Here is a 26,630-nt window from a genome sequence, read left to right as displayed (position 1 = left end):
TTTCTGGTGTACAGCAAAGTGATTAAGTTATATATGTATATACATAGATATATTATTCTTCATATTCTTTTCCATTATGGTTTATTACAGGATATTGAATATGGTTCTCTGTGCTATGCAGTAGAATGTTGTTGTTTATCTCTTTTATATATAGTAATTTATATCTGTTAATCCCAAACTCCTAATTTATCCCTTCCCCTATGGTAACCTTAAGTTTGATTTCTGTGTCTGTGAGTCTGCTTCTGTTTTGTAAATAAATTTATTTGTATCATAGTTTATATTCCATATAAGTGACATCATAAGATATTTGTCTTTCTCGTTCTCACTTTCACTTCACTTAGTATGATAATCTCTAGGTCCATCCATGTTGCTGCAAATGGCATTATTTCATTCTTTTTATGGCTGAGTAATATTCCATTGTATATATGCACCACATTTTCTGGGTTTTTTTTAACATCTTTATTTGCGTATAATTACTTTACAATGGTGTGTTAGTTTCTGCTTTATAACAGAGTGAGTCAGTTATACATATATATATGTTCCCATATCTCTTCCCTCTTTGTCTCCCTCCCTCCCACCCTCCCTATCCCACCCCTCCAGACAGCCACAAAGAACCGAGCCGGTTTCCCTGTGCCATGCGGCTGCTTCCCACTGGCTATCTACCTTACGTTTGTTAGTATATATATGTCCATGTCTCTCTCTCGCCCTAACACACCTCACCCTTCCCCCTCCCCATATCCTCAAGTCTGTTCTCCAGTAGGTCTCTGTCTTTATTCCTGTTTTACCCCTAGGTTCTTCATAACATTTTTTTTTCTTAAATTCCATATATATGTGTTAGCATACGGTATTTGTCCTTCTCTTTCTGACTTACTTCACTCCGTATGACAGACTCTAGATCTATCCACCTCATTACAAATAGCTCAATTTCGTTTCTTTTTTATGGCTGAGTAATATTCCATTGTATATATGTACCACATTTTCTTTATCCGTTCAACTGTTGATGGACATTTAGTTTGCTTCTATGTCTTGGCTGTTGTAAGTAGTGCTGCTGTGAACATTGAGGTGCATGTATCTTTTCAAATTAGAGTTTTCTCCAAATATATGCCCAGGAGTGGAATTGCAGGATCATAGAGCAACTCTACTTTTAGGTTTTTAAGGAACTTCTGTACTGTTCTCTATAGTGGCTGTACCAATTTACATTCCCACCAACAATGTAGTAAGGTTCCCTTTTCTCCACACCCTCTCCAGTATTTATTATTTGTAGACTTTTTAATGATGGCCTTTCTGACCAGTGTGAGGTGTTACCTCATTGTAGTTTCTGTTTTCATTTTTCTAATAATTAGCGAAGCTGAGCATCTTTTCATGTACCTATTGGCCATCTCTATGGCTTTTTCGACTACTTTTTAACCTAGATAAAAAGGTGATTCTTTTAATATTAATTTCTATAAGTTCAAATGCAAGGAGAAGCCACAGCATAACTTGGAAAACACAGGAGTGACTTTATTGTTTTCAGTCAATAAATATGTGATCATTGTAGAAATGCTATAAAATACTTAAAATAATCTCTGAATTAACCACTGTTAACATTTTCTTAGGAATCCTTCCAGGTAATTTTAATATCACTAGTGGTATAATGTGTGAGTGTATGTGTGTGTATACACATATAGTTACATGATCTGTATTTATTGTTCACATGAATTGCTTTCCCACTAAATATTCTGCTTCATAATTCTGCAATTTTTCCATGTAACAATGTATCTGGGACATTTTTCTACATCAATACATATAAATATACTCCATCAAAAAAAAAATCGTTTAGGATTCTACCTAGAATGTGTATCATAATTTGTGATGGATATTTAAGTAATTTCCAGACTTTCACTATTGTTAACAGTGTTGCAGTTAATATCCCTGAATACATATCTTCACACCATTATAAAGGTTTTTCTGTGAAATTGATTTTTTGAACATACAAGTAACTCATGCTAATTGTTTTCAAATATAAATTGTCATTAATGTGCAAAAAAATACAACTTTAATTATCTGAACCCTTAATAACCTTTTCTGAAAGCTTTATATATCTCTCAAGCAGAAGATATAAGTAGATGATATAATTGTCCCCTGTCTAGACTGAGGCAACGATGGTGACACTTGTTCTAAATTATTAATTAAACACACATGAAACCCTTCAGATGAACAGGTGATATGGTTATTATTAGATGTGTTGCTTATTTACAACAAGGGCATATTTAGAGCCTGAGATCAAAGTTCTAAAGCTGATTTCAAAACAGTAGCATTAATCATGCTAAGACCTGGGACTCCTGAAGCAATTGGGAGAGAATGAAAGATATCTAAATTACAACAAAGTCACATAACTCCATCATTACTCTAAATCCACTACTTCAGACCATTGTATTTGTGTTGGTGGGAGTCCAAAAAAACAAAAACAAAACAACAAAAAATTCTATGCTGTCATATGCATGTGAAAGGGTTAAACATCATTCATCCATTAATTCTTCTACTTAAAAAACATTTATTCACCACCCACTGTATGCCAAGCTCGGTGCTAAGCAATGAGCACACAGTGTTGAACAAAATGAACATTATCCTTGAACTCACAGTGCTCTTCTTGAATCCGCCATTTAGCCATCATAGTAATTTTTTTGGAATGATTTGACATATATTTCTTCCCCACTATTTCCACTACCATTATTCTAGCCCCAAATTATTATCATTTATTTTTTTTGAATTTTATTTTCTTTACTTTTTATACAGCAGTTTCTTCTTAGTTATCCATTTTATACATATTAGTGTATACATGTCAATCCCAATCTCCCAATTCATCACACCACTACCCACCCTGCCAATTTCCCCCATTGGTGTCCACACGTTTGTTCTCTACATCTGTGTCTTTATTTCTGCCCTTCAAACCAGTTCATCTGTACCATTTTTCTAGGTTCCACATGTATGTGTTTGTATACGATATTTGTTTTTCTCTTTCTGACTTACTTCACTCTGTATGACAGTCTCTAGATCCATCCACATCTCAACAAATGACCCAAGTTCATTCCTTTTTATGGCTGAGTAATATTCCATTGTATATATATACCGCATCTTCTTTATCCATTCATCTGTTGATGGCCATTTAGGTTGCTTCCATGACCTGGCTGTTGTAAATAGTGCTGCAATGAACGTTGGCGTGCATGTGTCTTTTTGAATTATATACCCAGTAGTGCGATTGCTGAGTCCTATGGTAATTCTATTTCTAGTCTTATAAGGAACCTCCAAACTGTCCGCCATAATGGCTGTGTCAATTTACATTCCCACCAACAGTGCAAGAGGGTTCCCTTTTCTCCACACCCTTTACAGCATTTGTTGTTTGTAGATTTTCTGATGATGCCTATTCTAACTGGTGTGAGGTGATACCTCATTGTGGTTTTGATTTGCATTTCTCTAATAGTTAGTGATGTTGAGCAGCTTTACATATACTTCTTGGCCATCTGTATGTCTTCTTTAGAGAAATTTCTATTTAGGTCTTCTGCTCATTTTTTGATTGGGTTGTTTGTTTTTTTTTAATATTGAGCTGCATGAGCTGTTTATATATTTTGGAGATTAATCCTTTGTCCGTTGATTCATTTGCAAATATTTTCTCCCATTCTGAGGGTTGTCTTTTCATCTTGTTTATGGTTTCCTTTGCTGTGCTAAAGCTTTTTTTTAAGTATCATTAGGTCCCATTTGTTTATTTTTGTTTTTATTCCCATTTTCTGTGATTTATGTCAGAGTGTTCTTCCTATGTTTTCCTCTAAGAATTTTATAGTGTCCAGTCTTACATTTAGGTCTCGAATCCATTTTGAGTTTATTTTTGTGTATGGTGTTACAGTGTGTTCTAATTTCATTCTTTTACATTTAGCTGTCCAGTTTTCCCAGAACCACTTATTGAAGAGACTGTCATTTCTCCATGGTATAACATTGCCTCCTTTGTCATAGATTAGTTGACCATAGGTGTGTGAGTTTATCTCTGGGATTTTTATCCTGTTCCATTGTTCTATATTTCTGTTTTTGTGCCACTATCATATTGTCTTGATTATTATAGCTTTGTGGTATAGTTTGAAGTCAGGGAGTCTGATTCCTATAGCTATGTTTTTTTTTTCCCTCAAGATTGCTTTGGCTATTTGGGATCTTTTTTGTCTCCATACACATTTTAAGATTTTTTTTGTTTTAGTTCTGTAAAAAATGCCATTGGCAATTTGATAGGAATTACACAGAATCTGTAGATTGCTTTTGGTAGTACAGTCATTTTCACAATATTGATTCTTCCAATCCAAAAACATGGTATATCCCTCCATCTGTTGGTATCATCTTTAATTTCTTTCATCAGTGTCTTATAGTTGTCTGCATACAGGTCTTTTGTCTCCCTAGGTAGGTTTATTGCTAGGTGTTTTATTCGTTTTGTTGCAATGGTATATGGGAGTGTTTCCTTAATTTCTCTTTCAGATATTTCATCTTTTGTGTATAGGAATGCAAGAGATTTCTGTGCCTTAATTTTGTATCCTTCAACTTTACCAAATTCATTGGTTAGCTCTAGTAGTTTTCTGGTGGCATCTTTAAGATTCTCTATGTATAGTATCATGTCATCTGCAGAAAGTGACAGTTTTACTTCTTCTTTTCCAATTTGTATTTTTTTTTCTTCTCTGATTGTTGTGGCTAGGATTTCCAAAACTATGTTGCCTAATAGTGGTGATAGTGGGCATCCTTGTCTTGTTCCTGATCTTAGAGGAAATGCTTTCAGTTTTTCACCATTGAGAATGATGTTTTCTGTGGGTTTGTCATATAAGGCCTTTATTATGTTGAGGTAGGTTCCCTCTATGCCCACTTTCTGGAGAGTTTTTATCATACATGGGTGTTGAATTTTGTCAAAAGCTTTTTCTGCATCTATTGAGATGATCATATGGATTAATTTTTCAACTTGTTAATATGGTGTATCACATTGATTGATTTGCATATACTGAAGAATCCTTGCATCCCTGGGATAAATCCCACTTGATGATGGTGTATGATCCTTTTAATGTGTTGCTGGATTCTGTTTGCTAGTATTTTGTTGAGGATTTTTGCATCTATATTCATCAGTGATATTGGTCTGTAATTTTCTCATTTTGTAGTATCATTGTCTGGTTTTGGTATGAGGATGATGGTGACCTCATAGAATGAGTTTGGGAATGTTCCTTCCTCTGCAATTTTTTGGAAGAGTTTGAGAAATATGGGTGTTAGCTCTTCTCTAAATGTTTGATAGAGTTCACTTGTGAAGCCATCTGGTCCTGGACTTTTGTTTGTTGGAAGATTTTTAATCACAGTTTCAATTTCATTACTTGTGATTGGTCTGTTCATATTTTCTATTTCTTCCTGGTTTAGGTCTTGGAAGGTTATACCTTTCTACAAACTTGTCCATTTCTTCCAGGCTGTCCATTTTATTGGCATAGAGTTGCTGTCTCTCTTAGGATGGTTTGTATTTCTAGTGTCTGCTGTAACTTCTCCTTTTTCATTTCTGATTTTATTGATTTGAGTCCTCTCCCTCTTTTACTTGATTAGTCTGGGTAATGGCTTATCAATTTTGTTTATCTTCTCAAATAGTGTCTGCTGTAACTTCTCCTTTTTCATTTCTGATTTTATTGATTTGAGTCCTCTCCCTCTTTTACTTGATTAGTCTGGGTAATGGCTTATCAATTTTGTTTATCTTCTCAAATAACCAGCTTTTAGTTTTATTGATTTTTGCTATTGTTTTCTTTGTTTCTATTTCATTTATTTCTGCTCTGATCTTTATGATTTCTTTCCTTCTGCTAACTTTGGGTTTTGTTTGTTCTTCTTTCTCTAGTTCCTTTAGGTATAAGGTTAGATTGTTTATTTGAGATTTTCCTTGTTTTGAAGTAGGCTTGTATAGCTATAAACTTCCCTCTTAGAACTGCTTTTGCTGCATCCCATGGGCTTTAGATTGTCATGTTTCCATTGTCATTTGTCTCTAGGTATTTTTTGATTTCCTCTTTGATTTTTTTAGTGATTGCTCGGTTATTTAGTAACGTATTGTTTAGCCTCCATGTGTTTATGTTTTTTACGTTTTTTTCCCTGTAATTGATTTCTAACCTCATAGCATTGTGATCAGAAAAGATTCTTGATATTATTTCAATTTTCTTAAATTTACTGAGGTTTGATTTGTGACTAAGATGTGATCTATCCATGTGCACTTGAGAAGAAAGTGTAATCTGCCGTTTTTGGATGGAATGTCCTATCAATATCAATTAAATCTAGCTGGTCTATTGTGTCATTTAAAGCTTGTGTTTCCTTACTAATTTTCTGTTTGGGTGATCTGTCCATTGATGTAAGTGAGGTGGTAAAGTCTCCCACTATTACTGTGTTACTGTCAATTTCCTCTTTTATAGCAGTTAGCAGCTGCCTTATGTATTGAGGTGCTCCGATTGGTTGAATATATATTTATAATTGTTATATCTTCTTTTTGGATTGATCCCTTGATCATTATGTAGTGTCCTTCCTTGTCTCTTGTATCATTCTTTATTTAAAAGTCTATTTTTTCTGATATGAATATTGCTACTCCAGCGTTTTTTTGATTTCCATTTGCATGGAATATCTTTTTCCATCCCCTCACTTTCCATCTGTATGTGTCCCTAGGCCTGAAGTGGGTGTCTTGTAGATAGCATATGTATGGGTCTTGTTTTTGTATCCATTTAGCGAGCCTGTGTCTTTTGGTTGGAGCATTTAATGCATTCATGTTTAAGGTAAATATCGATGTACATTCCTATTACCATTTTCTTAATTGTTAAGGGTTTGTTTTTGTAGGTCCTTTTCTTCTCTTTTGTTTCCCACTTAGAGAAGTTCCTTTAGCAGTTTTTGTAGTGTTGGCTTGGTGGTGCTGAATTCTCTTAGTTTTTGCTTGTCTGTTATACTTTTGATTTCTCCATTGAATCTGAATGAGATCCTTGCAGGGTAGAGTAATCTTGGTTGTAGGTTCTCCCTTTTCATCACTTTAAGTGTATCATGCCACTCCCTTCTGGCTTTAGAGTTTCTGCTGAGAAATCAGCTGTTAACCTTATGGGAGTTCCCTTGTATGTTATTTGTCATTTCTCCCTATTGCTTTCAATAATTTTTCTTTGTCTTTAATTTTTTTTTCAATTTGATTACTATGTGTCTCAGCATCTTTCTCCTTGGGTTTATTCTGCCTGGGACTCCCTGCACTTCCTGGACTTGGGTGGCTATTTCCTTTCCTATGTTAGGGAAGTTTTCCACTATAACCTCTTCAAATATTTTCTCGGGTCCTTTCTTTCTTCTCCTTCTGGGACTGCTATAATGTGACTGTTGTTGCATTTAATGTTGTCCCAGAGGTCTCTTAGGCTGTCTTCACTTCTTTTCATTCTTTTTTCTTTATTCTGTTCCGTGACAGTGAATTCCACCATTCTGTCTTCCAGGTCACTTATCCGTTCTTCTGCTTCAGTTATTCTGTTCTTGATTCCTTCTAGCATAGTTTTCATTTCAGTTATTGTACTGTTCATCTCTGTTTGTTTGTTCTTTAATTCTTCTAGGTCTTTGTTAAATATTTCTTGCATCTTCTCAGTGTTTGCATTCATTCTTTTTCCAAGGTCCTGGATCATCTTCACTATCATTATTCTGAATTCTTTTTCTGGAAGGTTGTCTATCTCCACTTCATTTAGTTGTATTTCTGGGGTTTTATCTTGTTCCTTCATCTGGTACATAGCTCTCTGCCCTTTCATCTTGTCTATCTTTCTGTGAATGTGGTTTTTGTTCCACAGGCTGCAGGATTGTAGTTCTTCTTCCTTCTGCTTTCTGCCCTCTGGTGAGGCTATCTAAGAAGCTTGTGCAAGTTTCCTGATGGGAGGGACTGGTGGTGGGTAGAGCTGGGTGTTGCTCTGGTAGGCAGAGCACAATAAAACTTTAATCCTCTTGTCTGCTGATGGGTGGGGCTGGGTTCCCTCCCTGTTGGTTATTTGGCCTGATGCAAGCCAACACTGGAGCCTACCTGGCTCTTTGGTGGGGCTAATGACGGACTCTAGGAGGGCTCATGCCAATAAGTACTTCCCAGAACTTCTGCTGCCTGTGTTCTTGTCCTCACTGTGAGCCACAGCCACCATCCGCCTCTGCAGGAGACCCTCCAACACTAGCAGGTAGGTCTGGTTCAGTCTCCCATGGGGTCACTGCTCCTTCTCCTGGGTTCTGATGTGCACACTACTTTCTGTGTGCCCTCCAAGAGTAGAGTCTCTGTTTCCCCCAGTCCTTTTGAAGTCCTGCAATCAAATCCCACTAGCCTTCAAAGTCTGATTCTCTAGGAATTCCTCCTCCTGTTGCCGCACCCCCAGGTTGGGAAGCCTGACGTGGGGCTCAGAACTTTCACTCCAGTGGGTGGACTTCTGTGGTATAAGTGTTCTCCAGTCTGTGAGTCACCTACCCAGTAGTTATGGGCTTTGATCTTTATTGTGATTGCATCCCTCCTACCATCACATTGTGGCTTCTCCTTTGTCTTTGGATGTGGGGTATCTTTTTTGGTGAATTCTAGTGTTTTCCTGTCAATGATTGTTCAGCAGTTACTTGTGATTCTGGTGCTCTTGCAAGAGGGATTGAGTGCACATCCTACTCCACCATCTTGAAGCAATCCTATCAGTTCAGTCTTGAAGTATTATATTTTTATAATTGTTCACCCTTCTTCTAGCCCTAATTAGCACACTATTGCTGAAAGTATCTTCCTAACACACCATTCTCATCAATTGTTCCATCATTTATAGAACAATCTCTGTGTTGTTTACAATGTCCAAAATGTATACACTCCAGTACTTTCATATTTTATGCAATCCAGCCAGCCAGCCTATTAACAGATGCCTTCCCAGCCCTGACTCTGATATCACACACACACACACACACACACACACACACACACACGCAGGAGCTTCCCACTCCAGGAAATACAGGGACCTTTTTGTGTCTAAATCTTTATTCAAAGTCTTATTTCCATTGGAATCCTTCCTTTCTTACATTATTCAAATACAGCTCATAATTTAAGACTCAAGTTAAGCCCCAACCTAACAAAATTAGTTGTCTTTTGCCTGTTGTGTGAAAAATAGTGAATTAAGTGGTGGAGATAATAAATAAATACACAGGGCTTCCCTGGTGGCGCAGTGGTTGAGATTCCACCTGCCGATGCAGGGGACGCGGGTTCGTGCCCTGGTCCGGGAGAATCCCACATGCTGCGGAGCAGCTGGGCCCGTGAGCTATGGCCGCTGGGCCTGCACGTCCGGAGCCTGTGCTCCGCAGCGGGAGAGGCCACGGCGGTGAGAGGCCCACAAACCGCAAAAAAAATAATAATAATAAATAAATAAATAAATAAATACACAAAGTATAGTGCTTTCACTCACTGAGAGACATAACCAGATAATTACAATATAAAATGACAAATCTAGTGAAGACACATGAAAACTACTGTGGAAGTAGAGAGAAAGTTACCCAATCCAACAAGAAGTATGAGTAGAGCTCAAGGAAGGCTTCTTGAAAGAGGTTATACTCTAGAAGAGTCTTAAGGGATTAGGAAGAGTTAACCATGTGGACGGAATAGGGACATTCTAAATGGAGGGGTCAACCTGAGCAAAGACACTGGCAGGATAGACAGTATAGCATACGATTGAAATTACAAAAAACTCAGTATTGTGGGAGAGCAAAGCTTGAGGTAGGTGGTCATGTAAGATTACAACAAAGAAATAAAGCAAACAATATGAAACCATTGGCAAGTCTTTTTAGGGAAGTGATGTGGTCAGAATTGAATTTGAATGCATTCTTCTGTCCGCTGTGTGAAGCTGGGTTTGAGCACATAGCCCTAGAGGCTGGGAAACCACTGCAATTATCTAGGACTTGCTAAATAAGTATATAAGTAGTTATGGGGATAAAGAAACTGATTCAAGGTTATTTAAGAGGTGAAATGCACAGCTCTTGGTGATTATTCTGATATAAGAGACTAGGGAAAAGAAAGATTCAAAGATGAGCCCTCAAGTCCCAATTTCTATTTGCTGTGATTGGGTGAATGGTGTGTTCCTGACTCGTTCAAGAATTAATTATAGGAAGAAAGAGAAAGTTTGGGGGGGGGGGTAATGAATTAGACAATAGGCACATCTCTTTATGATATTTGTTGATATCCTGACTTGTTCCAAAGAATTTAGGGCAGTGCATGAAATGAGAAGTTCCTATAGGACAACCAGGTGGAGGTGAGCAGCAGGTTCTGGGACTCTTTCAGAGCTGGAGAGAGAGATTAGAGTATTGCTAACATAATACCATCAGGACTACCAGAGTGTGCTACCACTTTTGCTAGCAATCAACAGTCTAAAAGTGGATTTGCTCAAGAAATTGCAGGAAGTGGAAGAAATGTGATTTGATGGCAGAACTTTGAGGAATATCGTTTAAGAAGTAAAGAATGACAGCAAAATTCATGGAAACGGCTAAGAAAGAGTGCTCAGAGATGCATATACTGATTAAAGACAGAGGGGCAGAGTGGTGTAATGGAAACCTATAGTCGAAAATTTCAAGACAAAGGGAGTAATGGACCGTGTCAGATGAAACAGAGACATCTGTCCAATAATGTCCACTGAACATTACAATTAGGATTGTTCTTCAAGCGTGTTTCAGTGGGGTGTTGGCAGTAAAAGCCAGACTTAAGTCCATGAAGAAATGCATAAGGCTAAGTAGCAATAACTCAATCCCAAGAAATAAGAATTACAAGGAAGAGGAGAGAAGGGCTGATATAAGAATGGTGTGTGGTCAAGGTAGGATTTTTATTTAAGATGCAGGATATTTATTTATTTATGTTTCTAAGCTGTTATGTTACTCTAATAGAAAAATGAGGCTGAAGGCCCAGGACAGAGAAAATAATTGATGGAGGAAATCATAAAAACAGGTAAAAGGGAATTGATTCAATGCAGCAATTGGAAGGGACAGGACCATTTCACTTGTAAGACTAACAAGAAGAGGAGAGATTAATTCTGTACATGTAAATAAGTTGGTAGATAAAGAGGACAAGGTTGAGGGAGAGCATACATATGAGCTCATCTCTCTCTTCAAAGTAGGAAACTTTCTCTAAAAATAGTCCCAAGAGCTCTCTTTATCACCATTTGTACTCCTATGGAACTATTTTTCAATGATTTCTTAAAAATGCTCTAGATTGCCTTTTATTTCTACACAAAACACACACATAATTTTTAATCAAACTATTTACTTCCTTGAAAATTTAACTTGAGTACACATTGTCCAGCACATACACATAAAGTGGGCTCACTCTATGGCTGAAGAATAAATATAGATTCAGTAGTAAATTCAAGCACTCTAGAATATCACATAGCAATATACACGATTACAAAATTACAAGAAAAGTTAAATTAAAAGAATAAATTATAGAAAGAAATGAAGAATCATTGACTGTTTTCAGCTCATCAGGAAAAGACATGAACAATTGTATAGGCTTTTAATTCTTTGAGATTTTCCTGTATTAACTAAAAATAAAAAGGAAGAGAAGAAGAGAGAGAAGAGAGAAAAGAAAGATACAAATGTTGAAAAATAAATATTATTTTGCTACCTTTTGAATCCTCCATGACACCCAACATGGTGCTTCTTATATGACAGGCATCAGTAAATATATATCAATGGGTTGATAAAGGAGTCATATATGTGATACACAGAAAAATGTGTAACTCCTTCACAATAGCATCACTGCTAATAGTGAAGAACCCCTGAGAATTAGAAATAATTAAAATAAGAACTGGAACAGTACTCTAGGGACATTGTGAACCCATGTGAAAGGCCACATGATAGCTCCTTGCTGCCCAAAGGCCTCTAGGTGTTTTGACAGGCTTTATAATTGTGTCGCCAAGTGCTTTGCTGTGGATGATGGGCCTCTGCCTGCTCTCAGAGCCTGTTCAATGGTGCAGGGGCCCATGGGAAATACAGCCAGCCCTGTTTGGCTTTGGCTCAATTTCCACTCCTATAGATAGCCATAAAACTCAAAGACAATCTAAGGAAGCAAGATATTTTGTAAACAGGAAAACAGGATTGCCATTTGTCCTGGTTTCACCCCAATGGTGCGAGCAAATATAGTGATCCCCTTGCAACAAAACAAAATTTTCCCATAAAAGCTCCATTCCTCCTCTTCAGAGATCTGCCTGGAGCCTGGCTGAGAATGTGCAGTTTGGCCAGAGCAGTCTTTGCTTTCTCCTCCCTTTCCTTCGCCATCCTGTTTAAGGGACTGACAAATATTAACTTACAAGCTCAGGCAAAGATCTTGTTCCTGATTCAGTCCTGCTCACTAAAGCTGCAATAAGGTACAATTCTGTATCATATACTTCAAAGTTGCTAAGAGACTAGATCTTAAATGTTCTCACCACAGAAAAAGAAATAATTATGTGACATGATAGAGATGTTAGCTGACACTATGATGGTGATCACATTGCATTCTGAAATGTATCAAATCAACACATTGTACACCTTAAACTTACATAATGCTACATGTCAATTATATCTCAATAAAATAAACAAACAAGCAAAAAAAACAAAAAAGATTTGCTAGCAGTGCAGTTACATGAAGTCAGTTCTAAGAGTTTCAGACCTCTCAGTCCATCAAACTATGGTGGTCTTCCTGGTTAAGTCCTTTTCTGTAGTTTCCAAATCCACAGGCATGTCTTTTGTCCAGATGTCTGATTCGCTCTCCATTTCTCCTCTGGGCTGTTCTTTGTGTTCTGATTACTGACTTACTATCAGCTTCCTTCGTCCTTCCCAACCCCTCCTCTCCACAGTTCCACCCCTGCCAGTACTTTTTCAAACACTATTTTAGGGGAAAGGACTGGAATGTTGAAGACATATCCACTTAAGACACCTTCATCTGAGGCAGAAGGAATGTTTGCGAATTTATTTAACTAACAATTATTTAGCACCTGCTAACATTTTAAGAACTTTTCTGAAGGTAGAAAAGTAACAGAAATTCTGTTTATAAAAGAACATTCTCCCTTTGTGTATATAACAGAATTAGTTTAATTAATGTGTGAAGAAAGTGATCAAGGGAAAAAGTATAAGATGGTGAAGCACTGCATCACAGTGGTCCTCATCAGAAAAACTCAAAAGAAAATACTTTACAATTTTAGGAACTTCCACTTCTAGAAATTGTCTACTGGAATAAAAACATAATAATATAAAGATATTTATCAAAGCAGAATTTGTCGCAGCCAACCACTGGAAATGACCTTTGTACCCACCAGTGGAAAATGGTTGAATAAAATACATATTCACACCATGGAATATTACATAGATATTTGCAAGGTCTAGAAAGCTATTTAAGATATGATGTTAATTTTTTAAAAAAGGAGTTGAATAGTACCAGCTATAATTTAATCCTATTTCTCCTTTAAAAAGTGTGACCTTTGTCTGTATTTCTATTGGTGTGTCTATGATTTTTCATGCATTGGATAAAGTATAGAAGAACAGATACCAAATTGTTCACATTGGTTATGTCATGTAAGAGATTAGGAGGTTAACGCATCTATATTGTTGATGTTTTTAAACTTGCATTACATTTGTAATTTTAAAATTAAAACACCTAAAAATTTCAGAGTACCTCAGCTCATCCAGAATTTCGACATCCCAATGGATTATATGAGAAGGCTTAAGAATAAATAAAATATATGATTTTGTGGCAGGAAATAGTTGTAAATTCATTTAACCTCTTCAAATTCTTGGAAATAGGACATGTAATTTTCTTCCATTTACAAAGATATTTGTTCTACTACTCTATCTCTCTTACCACATTAGGAGACCTTAGCAGTGTTGATCCATTTTGAAGATCCACACAAATTTTAAATAAAGAAGTAGCATGCCTACTTACTTCCCTTCTGATCACTGTCCCTTGTTAACTTTTAAATCAAAATTTTTTTTTTTTCTAGAAGGAACTGCAGTCCCATTTTTAAGGGGAGGTGAACACAGATCCTTTATAGGAATGGTCTTGTCTGCTGGCCACTGGACATGCATTAAATTCAAGCACGCTACCCTGACATGCAGAAAAATAAGGCCATTCTTCTATGCATTAATGATTTGTGAAATTTGAATCTTTTCTGTGTAGCAAGTATTTCATTTCAAAAATTTTAATTGGGACAAAAACCTAAAAACGTTGAAAATGATAGACCGCTTTTAGGCAGTAAAACAGTTCTTCATGATTTTCCCCTCTGTCATTTTCACAGTTGACTTGTCATTCTCACGGTTGACTTGTCATTCTCATGAAATGGCAGGACTACTCATAGACTGACTGCCATGGTTGGCATCTCACTGGAAGGGATGATTTAAAAGAGTTTGATATAAACTAAGAGATGTTTACTAAGATACTGGGATCTAGAGCTGTAGAGGTTGAGAATTTTTTAAAATCTTAATTTCTGTATATACAATTCAGTGCTGCTTCCAAGGCAGTTTCCTTACACACACATGCACACACACACCCACACACACACACAAAACATGTATTTTATTGCAGTTAAATATTGTGAACTGGAAGCTTACTATCATCTTAGTCCTCATTTTCTAAAATTGTATTCTAACTGTTAAACATCTCAGTTCAGGAACCTACTTTGTGCTCTAGTATGTTAATTCTTTATCACAATATTGTGTACATAGAAAGTGTTCAATAAATATTTGTTGAATGGATAACAGAATTTAGTTATACAATTCTATAAAACTTGTTATGACTCAGGCATGGTATTTTTCTACTCAACTCAGTACAGCTGCAATACTAATGAATGATAGAAAGAACAAAGTTCTGAAAATAGGTAAATGATTTTGATGCTAAAAATCTGATGTGTGTGTGCCCACAAGCACACACACACACCCCACACCTGTATAAAGCTTTGTACATAAAACAAAACCTATATAAAATATTAAATAATACAATACCTTTTCTTTTAAACTAGCACTTCTTGCTTCCAAAATAGGCTAAGTAATGCAAAAACTTTAGAGAGAATCAAAGTCAAATTAAAAAAGATGACAAAAAGGGTGTTTTAAAAGTTTCTATAAATCAGCATTTTGAGGAAAGGATGAAAATAGAACAAGTAATGTTGATTGTTTCATTAAAAAATTAGTTTATTACAAGTGGTTGTAGTATAGGTTAAGTTTCTCTTTTCCAAATTTTTCAAGGGTCAGAGGGCACTCTCAGTGAGTGATTAGGTATTTGGGGGTCTGTGCAGCCATGAGGTCTAAAGCTAACAGTCCTCTAGGACAGCTGTCCCCAACCTTTTTGGCACCAGGGACCGGTTTCATGGAAGACAAATTTCCATGCAAGCGGTCGGGGGGGTATGGTTCAGGCGGTAACGCCAGCGATGGGGAGCCATGGGGAGCCATGGGGAATGGTACATGAAGCACCCCTTGCTCGCCCACCACTAACCTTCTGCTGTACGTCTCGGTTCCTAACAGGCCACAGACCAGTACCAGTCCGCAGTCCAGGGGTTGGGGACCCCTGCTCTAGGAGCAAAAAGGAAATCATATACAATTTAACATTTTCAGAAATATCCCTCTATTTTTCTTCTCCCTGTTTTTCTCTTTTACCCACTCATTTTTTTTTCTCTCTCTTCACTGTGTATCTAAACATAAATAATCCTTTTCTTGCCTGCTAGAAACATCTCTTTTTAGCTCTTCTTTCTGCCCCTGATGTGAGGAGCTGCTTTTTTTCTCAGAACCAGAGACCAGGGCACAGACTGGTGAGTAAATCCAAGTTCTGCAAGCATCTACTCATGTCTGTGATTCTGAATTCATAACGTCTTTCATCCTTAGCAGTAAAACTGGGGGAAAATAGTTTCTCTCTTTTTGAGTCAGCCTGCATTGCTTACATGAATCCAGAACCTCTTTCAATTCTCTTGATTTGACACTTGCTTGCCTCTCTGGCAGAATAGAGCTTTCCAACTTTTTTCAAGAAATTTGTCAGTCTCTGAAAGTGTCCCTAAACACCTCCCCCCACCAAAAAATGACAACAAAAAAACAGCCTGATCAGTTAATGGTAAATGAATCAGAAACATGCGGATTAAATCCCCCTTAAAAACACAAGGGTTTAAAAATTAAACAGAAAATTACTGAGTGAAATAATTTTTGCCAAATTCCAAATGTTTGAAAAATAGTTCAAGATGTTCGTTGAACCTGAAATGGGCTCTAGTTACCCCTCCATATTTAACTCAGGCAAAATTAATTCTTACCAGCTGAATGCTCTACTTAGTAGACTTGGTCAGAAAAAAACAAAACAAAACACTAACAATATAGAAGAAACTTCTTATTATAAATTTTTTAATTTAAAATTTGTCCAGCTTTATTGAGGTATAATTGACCTATAATATTGTGTAAATTTAAGGTGTACAATGTTGATTTCATACACTTATGTATTACAAACTGATTATCACCATAGCATTAGCTGACACTGTATCCTGTCACAAAATTGCCATTTCTTTTGTTTGGTGAGACCATTTAAGACCTATAATTTTTAGTATATAATCATTCAAACTGAAAACAAATTACTTTTGCTAAAGACTTTCTAGGAAGATGCAATGACTCCATCACAGCCTTTCCAGGCCACCTAAGTCACACCCCAAACTATATTTTGATAGGCTATTCATAAAGCTTACTATCTATCTCCTGTATCTTCTGATGATTTCAGTTTAGGTATTTTCTTTGGTAATATGGCCAACAAATATTGTGGGATGATGGGAATAGCTGTGTCAAGAACGTGTTACTGAAAGAGAAATCTCTTCCCGGGATAACTTTGGCCTTTAGTGATAATAAGGATTTCTATTTAGTTACTTCATCACCTGGCCTTGTAAGTATTGGTCTCCTCAATTCCTGTCTCGATGCAGAGCACAGGCTCTGGACGCGCAGGCTCAGCGGCCATGGCTCACCGGCCCAGCCGCTCCGCGGCATGTTGGATCTTCCCGGACCGGGGCACGAACCCGTGTCCCCTGCATCGGCAGGCAGACTCTCAACCACTGCGTCACCAGGGAAGCCTGGTCTCCTCAATCTTGATGAGAGATTCATCCTATCCTAACAGATAGGTCCAAGACTAGGTAACCAATAAATAAGTATAATTTAAAGCTGATAATAAAGAATCGACATAAATGATATACTTTTCTCCAAATAAATACCTTTTCTAGCTATAGAAGTCTGATAAAGTCAAATGGATAAGGAGAATGAAAAAGAGAAATTGTTGGAGAGGGAAATAAAAGAAAGAGGGGATCCTTGACCACCCTCTGTCAAATCAAACACCTTATGATTTGGGGCCAGTTTAGTTGTAACAGCATACATTTTAATGGGAAGAAACTTGAATTTCTAGGCTAGAGCAGATTCCTCATTTTTTAACTTGCAGGTATTTCACTCAATAGCTTTAGTTTAGAAAATTTTATGATAATAAGTGCAGTTTATTAATTTTCTATTACTGCCATACCAAATTACCACAAACCTAGTGGCTTAAAGCAATACATATTTATTATTTTATAGTTAGGCAGGTAAGAAGTTAAGCATGGGTCTCAATGTGCTAAAATCAAGATGTCAGCATGTCTCCATTCCCTTTGGAGGCTCCAAGGGACACGCCATTTCCATGTTTTTTTCTAGCTTCTAAAGGCTGCTCACATTCTTGGGCTTATGGCCTTATTCCTCCATCTTCAAAGCCAGCAATGCTGCATCTCTTTGACCTTATGTTATATCTCTTTTTTTCTTCCCCCTCCCTCTTTTGTTTATAAGGATTCTTGTGATTAATTGGGCCCACCCAGATAATCCAAGATAATCTCTCTATTATAAGGTTATCTTATTAGCAACTTGAATTCCATCTGTAATCTTAATCTCCCTTTGCCATGTAACATAACATTCACAGCTTCCAGGGATTAGGGCATAGACATCTTGGGGGATGGAGCATGGGCATTATTTTGCCTACTACACATTACAGTCTCATTTCTAGATGGAAGTTCTATGGGAGAGAGGAATTGGACTACTGCCTTTATGGCAAACTTTTTTCTCCATGTTTCTATGGGAGTGGAATGATATAATAATAATCTGCTACCTTTAGTAATTTTGCCCAGTGATTTCCAAAATAGAAATGTGTCTTATCTCCTGCTTAGAGTCCAAACATTGATTTACTATGGTCAGGCCAATACATGAACTAAAAGAACCAATAAATCTTAAATTACTGAGTGACTAATGTATGCTTAGAAGTGGACTCCTGACTAACATTTGTACAATGTTTGGGAGATTTGGAAACCAAGACTCTAAAACAGACAAAAGTGGATCTACATTATAATTGAGTTGGAGACATTATCTCCTAGTGGTTCACAGTGTTTCCTGAACATAAGTTTAAAACATTTTGGCAATGAGAATAAAGAAATACAGTAGAAAATAAACTTTTAAATAAGAATGGGAAAAGTATTGACCTTTATGTGAATGTTATAAAAACTAAGCATTGTAGTAAATCCTAATCTCCTGAATTCAGAAATATAAAGTTAGGAAGGAAAACAAAATATTTAATGAGTTTTTAGAGGCAGAAATAGTACTAAAAAAATGAAATATGGGGTTTCGGTTTCGTTCGGAGCTCAGGGGGAGGACTGGGGTTGGCGGCTTGAACATAGCCCGAAGGGGTTGGTGCGCCGCGGCTAGCCGGGAGGGAGTCCGGGGAAAAGTCTGGACCTACCCAAGAGGCAAGAGACCTTTTCTTGCCTCTGTGTTTCCTGGTGCGCGAGGAGAGGGGTTTTAGGAGCGCTGCCTGGGGGGGCTCCGGAGACGGGCGCGAGCTGCGGCTGGAAGCTCGGAAACCAGGGACGGGCGGGAGACGCTGGGGCTGCTGCTGCCGCCGCCGGGGGGCCTGTGTGCGAGCACAGGTCACTGCCCCCGCCCCTCTTCCGGGGCACAGGTCACTGCCCCCACCCCTCTTCCGGGGAGCCTGTGCAGCCCGCCACTGCCAGGTTCCCGGGATCCAGGGACAATTTCTCAGGGAGAACACACGGCGGGCCTCAGGCTGGGGCAACGTCACGCCGACTTCTGCCGCCGCAGGACCGCTCCGCACTCCGTGCCCCTCCCTGCCCCCGGCCTGAGAGCGCCAGAGCCCCCGAGTCAGCGGCTCCTTTAACGCCGTCCTGTCTGAGCAAAAAGCAGACGCCCTCCAGCGACCTACACGCAGAGGCAGGGCCAAGTCGAAAGCTGAGCCCCTGTGAGCTGTGAGAACAAAGAAGAAAAAGGGAAATCTCTCCCAGCAGCCTCAGAAACAGCGGATTAAAGCTACACAATCAATTTGATGTACCCTGCCTCTGTGGAATACATGAATAGACAGCGAATCATCCCAAATTGAGGAGGCGGACTTCTAGAGCAAGATCTATGATTTTTTCCCCTTTTCCTCTTTTTGTGAATGTGTATGTGTATGCTTCTGTGTGAGATCTTGTCTGTATAGGTTTGCTTCCACCATTTGTCCCAGCGTTCTATCCGACCATTTTTTTTTTTAATTTTTTTCTTAATAATTAATTTTAATTTAAAGAACTCTGTTATACTTTACCTTCTTTCTATCTTTCCTTCCTTCCTTCCCTTTTTGAGACAACGAATCGTCCCAAATTGAGGAGGTGGACTTGGAGAGCAAGTTTTATGATTTTTTCCACTTTACCTCTTTTTGTGAGGGTATATGTGTATGCTTCTATGTAAGATTTTGTCTCTATAACTTTGCTTCCACCATTTGTCCTAAGGTTCTATCCTTCCCTTTTTTTTTTCCTCTAAATAATTATTTTTTTAATTCAATAACTTTATTATACTTTATTTTATTTTACTGTATCTTCTTTCTTTCTGTATTTTTTCCTTCCTTCCCTCATTCCTTCCTTCCTTCCCTCCTCCCTCCCTCCCTCCTTTCTTTCCTTCTTGCCTTCTTCCTTTCTTTTCTTCTTTCTTTCTTTCTTCCTTCCCTCCTTCCTTCCTTCCCTCCTCTCTTTCTTTCTTTCTTTCTTTCTTTCCTATTTCCTCCTACTTATACTAATTCTCTCTACTTTCTCTCCCTTTTATTCTGAGCCGAGTGGATGAAAGGCTCTTGCTGCTCCAGCCAGGAGTCAGGACTCTGCCTCTGAGGTGGGAGAGCCAACTTCAGAACACTCGTCAAGAAGAGACCTCCCAGCCCCACATAATATCAAACGGCGAAAATCTCCCAGAGATCTCCATCTCAACACCAGCACCCAGCTTCGCTCAACGACCAGCAAGCTACAGTGCTGGACAACCTATGCCAACCATATAGCAAAACAGGAACACAACCCCACCCACTAGCAGAGAGGCTGCCTAAAATCATAATAAGTCCACAGACACCCCAAAACACACCACCAGACGTGGACCTGCCCACTAGAGAGACAAGATCTAGCCTCATACACCACAACACAGCCACTAGTCCCCTCCACCAGGAAGCCTACACAACGCACTGAACCAACCTTAGCCACTGGAGACAGACATCAAAAACAACGGGAGCTACGAACTTGCAGCCTGCAAAAAGGTGAACCCAATCACAGTAAGATAAGCAAAATGAGAAGACAGAAAAACACACAGCAGATGAAGGAGCAGGATAAAAACCCACCAGACCTAACAAATGAAGAGGAAATAGGCAGTCTACCTGAAAAAGAGTTCAGAATAATGATAGTAAAGATGATCCAAAATCTTGGAAATAGAATGGACAAAATGCAAGAAGCAGTTAACAAGGACCTAGAAGAAATAAAGATGAAACAGACAATGATGAACAACACAATAAATGAAATGAAAAATACTCTAGATGGGATCAATAGCAGAATAAATGAGGCAGAAGAACGGATAAGTGACCTGGAAGATAAAATAGTGGAAATAACTACTGCAGAGCAGAATAAAGAAAAAAGAATGAAAAGAACTGAGGACAGTCTCAGAGACCTCTGGGACAACATTAAACGCACCAACATTCGAATTATAGGGGTTCCAGAAGAAGAAGAGAAAAAGAAAGGGACTGAGAAAATATTTGAAGAGATTATAGTTGAAAACTTCCCTAATATGGGAAAGGAAATCGTTAATCAAGTCCAGGAAGCACAGAGAGTCCCATACAGGATAAATTCAAGGAGAAATACGCCAAGACACATATTAATCAAACTGTCAAAAACTAAATACAAAGAAAGCATATTAAAAGCAGCAAGGGAAAAACAACAAATAACACACAAGGGAATCCCCATAAGGTTAACAGCTGATCTCTCAGCAGAAACTCTACAAGCCAGAAGGGAGTGGCAGGACATACTGAAAGTGATGAAGGAGAAAAACCTGCAACCAAGATTACTCTACCCAGCAAGGATCTCATTCAGATTTGATGGAGAAATTAAAACCTTTACAGACAAGCAAAAGCTGAGAGAGTTCAGCACCACCAAACCAGCTTTACAACAAATGCTAAAGGAACTTCTCTAGACAAAAACACAAGAGAAGGAAAAGTCCTATAATAACGAACCCAAAACAATTTAGAAAATGGGAATAGGAACATACATATCGATAATTACCTTAAATGTAAATGGACTAAATGCTCCCACCAAAAGACACAGATTGGCTGAATGGATACAAAAACAAGACCCATATATATGCTGTCTACAAGAGACCCACTTCAGACCTAGAGACACATACAGACTGAAAGTAAGGGGATGGAAAAAGATATTCCATGCAAATGGAAACCAAAAGAAAGCTGGAGTAGCAATTCTCATATCAGACAAAATAGACTTTAAAATAAGGACTATCAGAAGAGACAAAGAAGGACACTACATAATGATTAAGGGATCGATCCAAGAAGAAGATATAACAATTGTAAATATTTATGCACCCAACATAGGAGCACCTCAATACATAAGGCAAAAACTAGCAGCCATAAAAGGGGAAATCGACAGTAACACATTCATAGTAGGGGACTTCAACACCCCACTTTCACCAATGGACAGATCATCCAAAATGAAAATAAATAAGGAAACACAAGCTTTAAATGATACATTAAACAGGATGGACTTAATTGATATTTATAGGACACTCCATCCAAAAACAACAGAATACACATTTTTCTCAAGTGCTCATGGAACATTCTCCAGGATAGATCATATCTTGGGTCACAAATCAAGCCTTGGTAAATTTAAGAAAATTGAAATTATATCAAGTATCTTTTCCGACCACAACGCCATGAGATTAGATATCAATTATAGGAAAAGAGCAGTAAAAAATACAAACACATGGAGGCTAAACAATACACTACTTAGTAACGAAGTGATCACTGAAGAAATCAAAGAGGAAATTAAAAAATACCTAGAAACAAATGACAATGGAGATACAACGACCCAAAACCTATGGGATGCAGCAAAAGCAGTTCTAAGAGGGAAGTTTATAGCAATACAAGCCCACCTTAAGAAGCAGGAAACATCTCGAATAAACAACCTAACCTTGCACCTCAAGCAATTAGAGAAAGAAGAACAAAAAAACCCCAGAGTTAGCAGAAGGAAAGAAATCATAAAAATCAGATCAGAAATAAATGAAAAAGAAATGAAGGAAACAATAGCAAAGATCAATAAAACTAAAAGCTGGTTCTTTGAGAAGATTAACAAAATTGATAAACCATTAGCCAGACTCATCAAGAAAATAAGGGAGAAGACTCAAATCAATAGAATCAGAAATGAAAAAGGAGAAGTAACAACTGACACTGCAGAAATACAAAAAATCATGAGGGATTACTACAAGCAACTCTATGCCAATAAAATGGACAATCTGGAAGAAATGGACAAATTCTTAGAAATGCACAAACTGCCAAGACTGAATCAGGAAGAAATAGAAAATATGAACAGACCAATCACAAACACTGAAATTGAAACTGTGATTAAAAATCTTCCAACAAACAAAAGCCCAGGACCAGATGGCTTCACAGGCGAATTCTATCAAACATTTAGAGAAGAGCTAACACCTATTCTTCTCAAACTCTTCCAAAATATAGCAGAGGGAGGAACACTCCCAAACTCATTCTACGAGGCCACCATCACCTTGATACCAAAACCAGACAAGGATGTCACAAAGAAAGAAAACTACAGGCCAATATCACTGATGAACATAGATGCAAAAATCCTCAACAAAATACTAGCAAACAGAATCCAACAGCACATTAAAAGGATCATACACCATGATCAAGTGGGGTTTATTCCAGGAATGCAAGGATTCTTCAATATACGCAAATCTATCAATGTGATTAACCATATTAACAAATTGAAGGAGAAAAACCATATGATCATCTCAATAGATGCAGAGAAAGCTTTTGACAAAATTCAACACCCATTTATGATAAAAACCCTGCAGAAAGTAGGTGTAGAGGGAACTTTCCTCAATATAATAAAGGCCGTATATGACAAGCCCACAGCCAACATCATCCTCAATGGCGAAAAACTGAAAGCATTTCCACTAAGGTCAGGAACAAGACAAGGTTGCCCACTCTCACCACTCTTATTCAACATAGTTTTGGAAGTTTTAGCCACAGCAATCAGAGAAGAAAAGGAAATAAAAGGAATCCAAATCGGAAAAGAAGAAGTAAAGCTGTCACTGTTTGCAGATGACATGATACTCTACATAGAGAATCCTAAAGATGCTACCAGAAAACTACTAGAGCTAATCAATGAATTTGGTAAAGTAGCAGGATACAAAATTAATGCACAGAAATCTCTGGCATTCCTATATACTAATGATGAAAAATCTGAAAGTGAAATCAAGAAAACACTCCCATTTACCATTGCAACAAAAAGAATAAAATATCTAGGAATAAACCTACCTAAGGAGACAAAAGACCTGTATGCAGAAAATTATAAGACACTGATGAAAGAAATTAAAGATGATACAAACAGATGGAGAGATATACCATGTTCTTGGATTGGAAGAATCAACATTGTGAAAATGACTCTACTTCCCAAAGCAATCTATAGATTCAATGCAATCCCTATCAAACTACCACTGGCATTTTTCACAGAACTAGAACAAAAAATTTCACAATTTGTATGGAAACACAAAAGACCCCGAATAGCCAAAGCAATCTTGAGAACAAAAAATGGAGCTGGAGGAATCAGGCTGCCTGACTTCAGACTATACTACAAAGCTACAGTAATCAAGACAGTATGGTACTGGCACAAAAACAGAAAGATAGATCAATGGAATAGGATAGAAAGCCCAGAGATAAACCCATGCACATATGGTCACCTTATCTTTGATAAAGGTGGCAGGAATATACAGTGGAGAAAGGACAGCCTCTTCAATAAGTGGTGCTGGGAAAATTGGATAGGTACATGTAAAAGTATGAGATTAGATCACTCCCTAACACCATACACAAAAATAAGCTCAAAATGGATTAAAGACCTAAATGTAAGGCCAGAAACTATCAAACTCTTAGAGGAAAACATAGGCAGAACACTCTATGACATAAATCACAGCAAGATCCTTCTTGACCCATCTCCTAGAGTAATGGAGATAAAAACAAAAATAAACAAATGGGACCTAATGAAACTTCAAAGCTTTTGCACAGCAAAGGAAACCATAAACAAGACCAAAAGACAGCCCTCAGAATGGGAGAAAATATTTGCAAATGAATCAACTGACAAAGGATTAATCTCTAAAATTTACAGGCAGCTCATGCAGCTCAATAACAAAAAAATAAACAACCCAATCCAAAAATGGGCAGAAGACCTAAATAGACATTTCTCCAAAGAAGATATACAGACTGCCAACAAACACATGAAAGAATGCTCAACATCATTAATCATTAGAGAAATGCAAATCAAAACTACAATGAGATATCATCTCACACCAGTCAGAATGGCCATCATCAAAAAATCTAGAAACAATAAATGCTGGAGAGGGTGTGGAGAAAAGGGAACACTCTTGCACTGCTGGTGGGAATGTGAATTGGTTCAGCCACTATGGAGAACAGTATGGAGGTTCCTTAAAAAACTACAAATAGAACTACCATATGACCCAGCAATCCCACTACTAGGTATATACCCTGAGGAAACCAGAATTCAGAAAGAGTCATGTACCAAAATGTTCATTGCAGCTCTATTTACAATAGCCCGGAGATGGAAACAACCTAAGTGCCCGTCGTCGGATGAATGGATAAAGAAGATGTGGCACATATATACAATGGAATATTACTCAGCCATAAAAAGAAACGAAATTGAGCTATTTGTAATGAGGTGGATAGATCTAGAGTCTGTCATACGGAGTGAAGTAAGTCAGAAAGAGAAGGACAAATACCGTATGCTAACACATATATATGGAATTTAAGAAAAAAAAATGTTATGAAGAACCTAGGGGTAAAACAGGAATAAAGACAGAGACCTACTGGAGAACAGACTTGAGGATATGGGGAGGGGGAAGGGTGAGGTGTGTTAGGGCGAGAGAGAGACATGGACATATATATACTAACAAACGTAAGGTAGATAGCCAGTGGGAAGCAGCCGCATGGCACAGGGAAACCGGCTCGGTTCTTTGTGGCTGTCTGGAGGGGTGGGATAGGGAGGGTGGGAGGGAGGGAGACAAAGAGGGAAGAGATATGGGAACATATATATATGTATAACTGACTCACTCTGTTATAAAGCAGAAACTAACACACCATTGTAAAGCAATTATACCCCAATAAAGATGTTAAAAAAAAAAAAAAAAATGAAATATGGCAGAATTTTCCCACTATATTCAATACAACTGGAATGATACAATTTTCTTTTTTCTTTTTTTTTTTTTTCCCCAGGGGAAAGCGCGAACGCAGTCCCCCACTACCACAAATTATGCAGTCGAGTTTCCCACATTTGGGGAAATCGCAGGGGTCAGCACATCCGGAGTGCAATCGATAAGCCTCGCCCTGGGAAAACCACCTTCGTGATCATGGTAACTCCCCTGCCAGGTAAGTATTGGAATGATACAATTTTCAATTCATTTTCAGACATTAGCCACATCAAGTGTACATTTGACTTTCTCATATGTATTAATATCATCTAATTTTCTTTCTGTCGTCTCACCTTCTGTATTGTTTCTCTATATTATGAAGTGCTTAGCAAAATGAGCACCAGCTTATAGGTCACTCATTCTTTCTTTACAGGAAGAATAAATAATAAATAAAAATTAAATGTATTTATAACTTATGAATATTAACATACTACGTATAATATACGAAAATAAATTAAAAGGAATTAATCAGTAAATGAACAAATTTGTAAGAAAATATTAAAAATAGCTTTGAGTAAATATTTACCTCAATGTTCAGATTCTCAGTAAAACAATACTTTAAAAGTACTAAAAGAGAATGCCAATCTGAATCAGTATCTAGCTACCCAGAGATTTTATAAAATCCTGTTTGGCCATACATGGCTACACATTGTGATTTTCAATTTTCTCTAAGTCCTGAGTGGGAAACATCTAGCTGTCAGAGGGAGACAATGTATTAACGTAAGTTTCCATAGTGGGAAGTATGGCCCAGTCTTTCACCTATTTTATGACTCTTTGCAAGTTATAAAGGTATTTACATGCTGGGCAGTCAAAATAAATGTCACTGAATT

The sequence above is a fragment of the Lipotes vexillifer genome, unplaced genomic scaffold, assembly GCF_000442215.2.
Source record: "Lipotes vexillifer unplaced genomic scaffold, Lipotes_vexillifer_v1.1 scaffold718, whole genome shotgun sequence".
NCBI classification, from domain to species: Eukaryota; Metazoa; Chordata; class Mammalia; order Artiodactyla; family Lipotidae; genus Lipotes; species Lipotes vexillifer.
Note: the sequence above shows the minus strand (reverse complement) of the source record.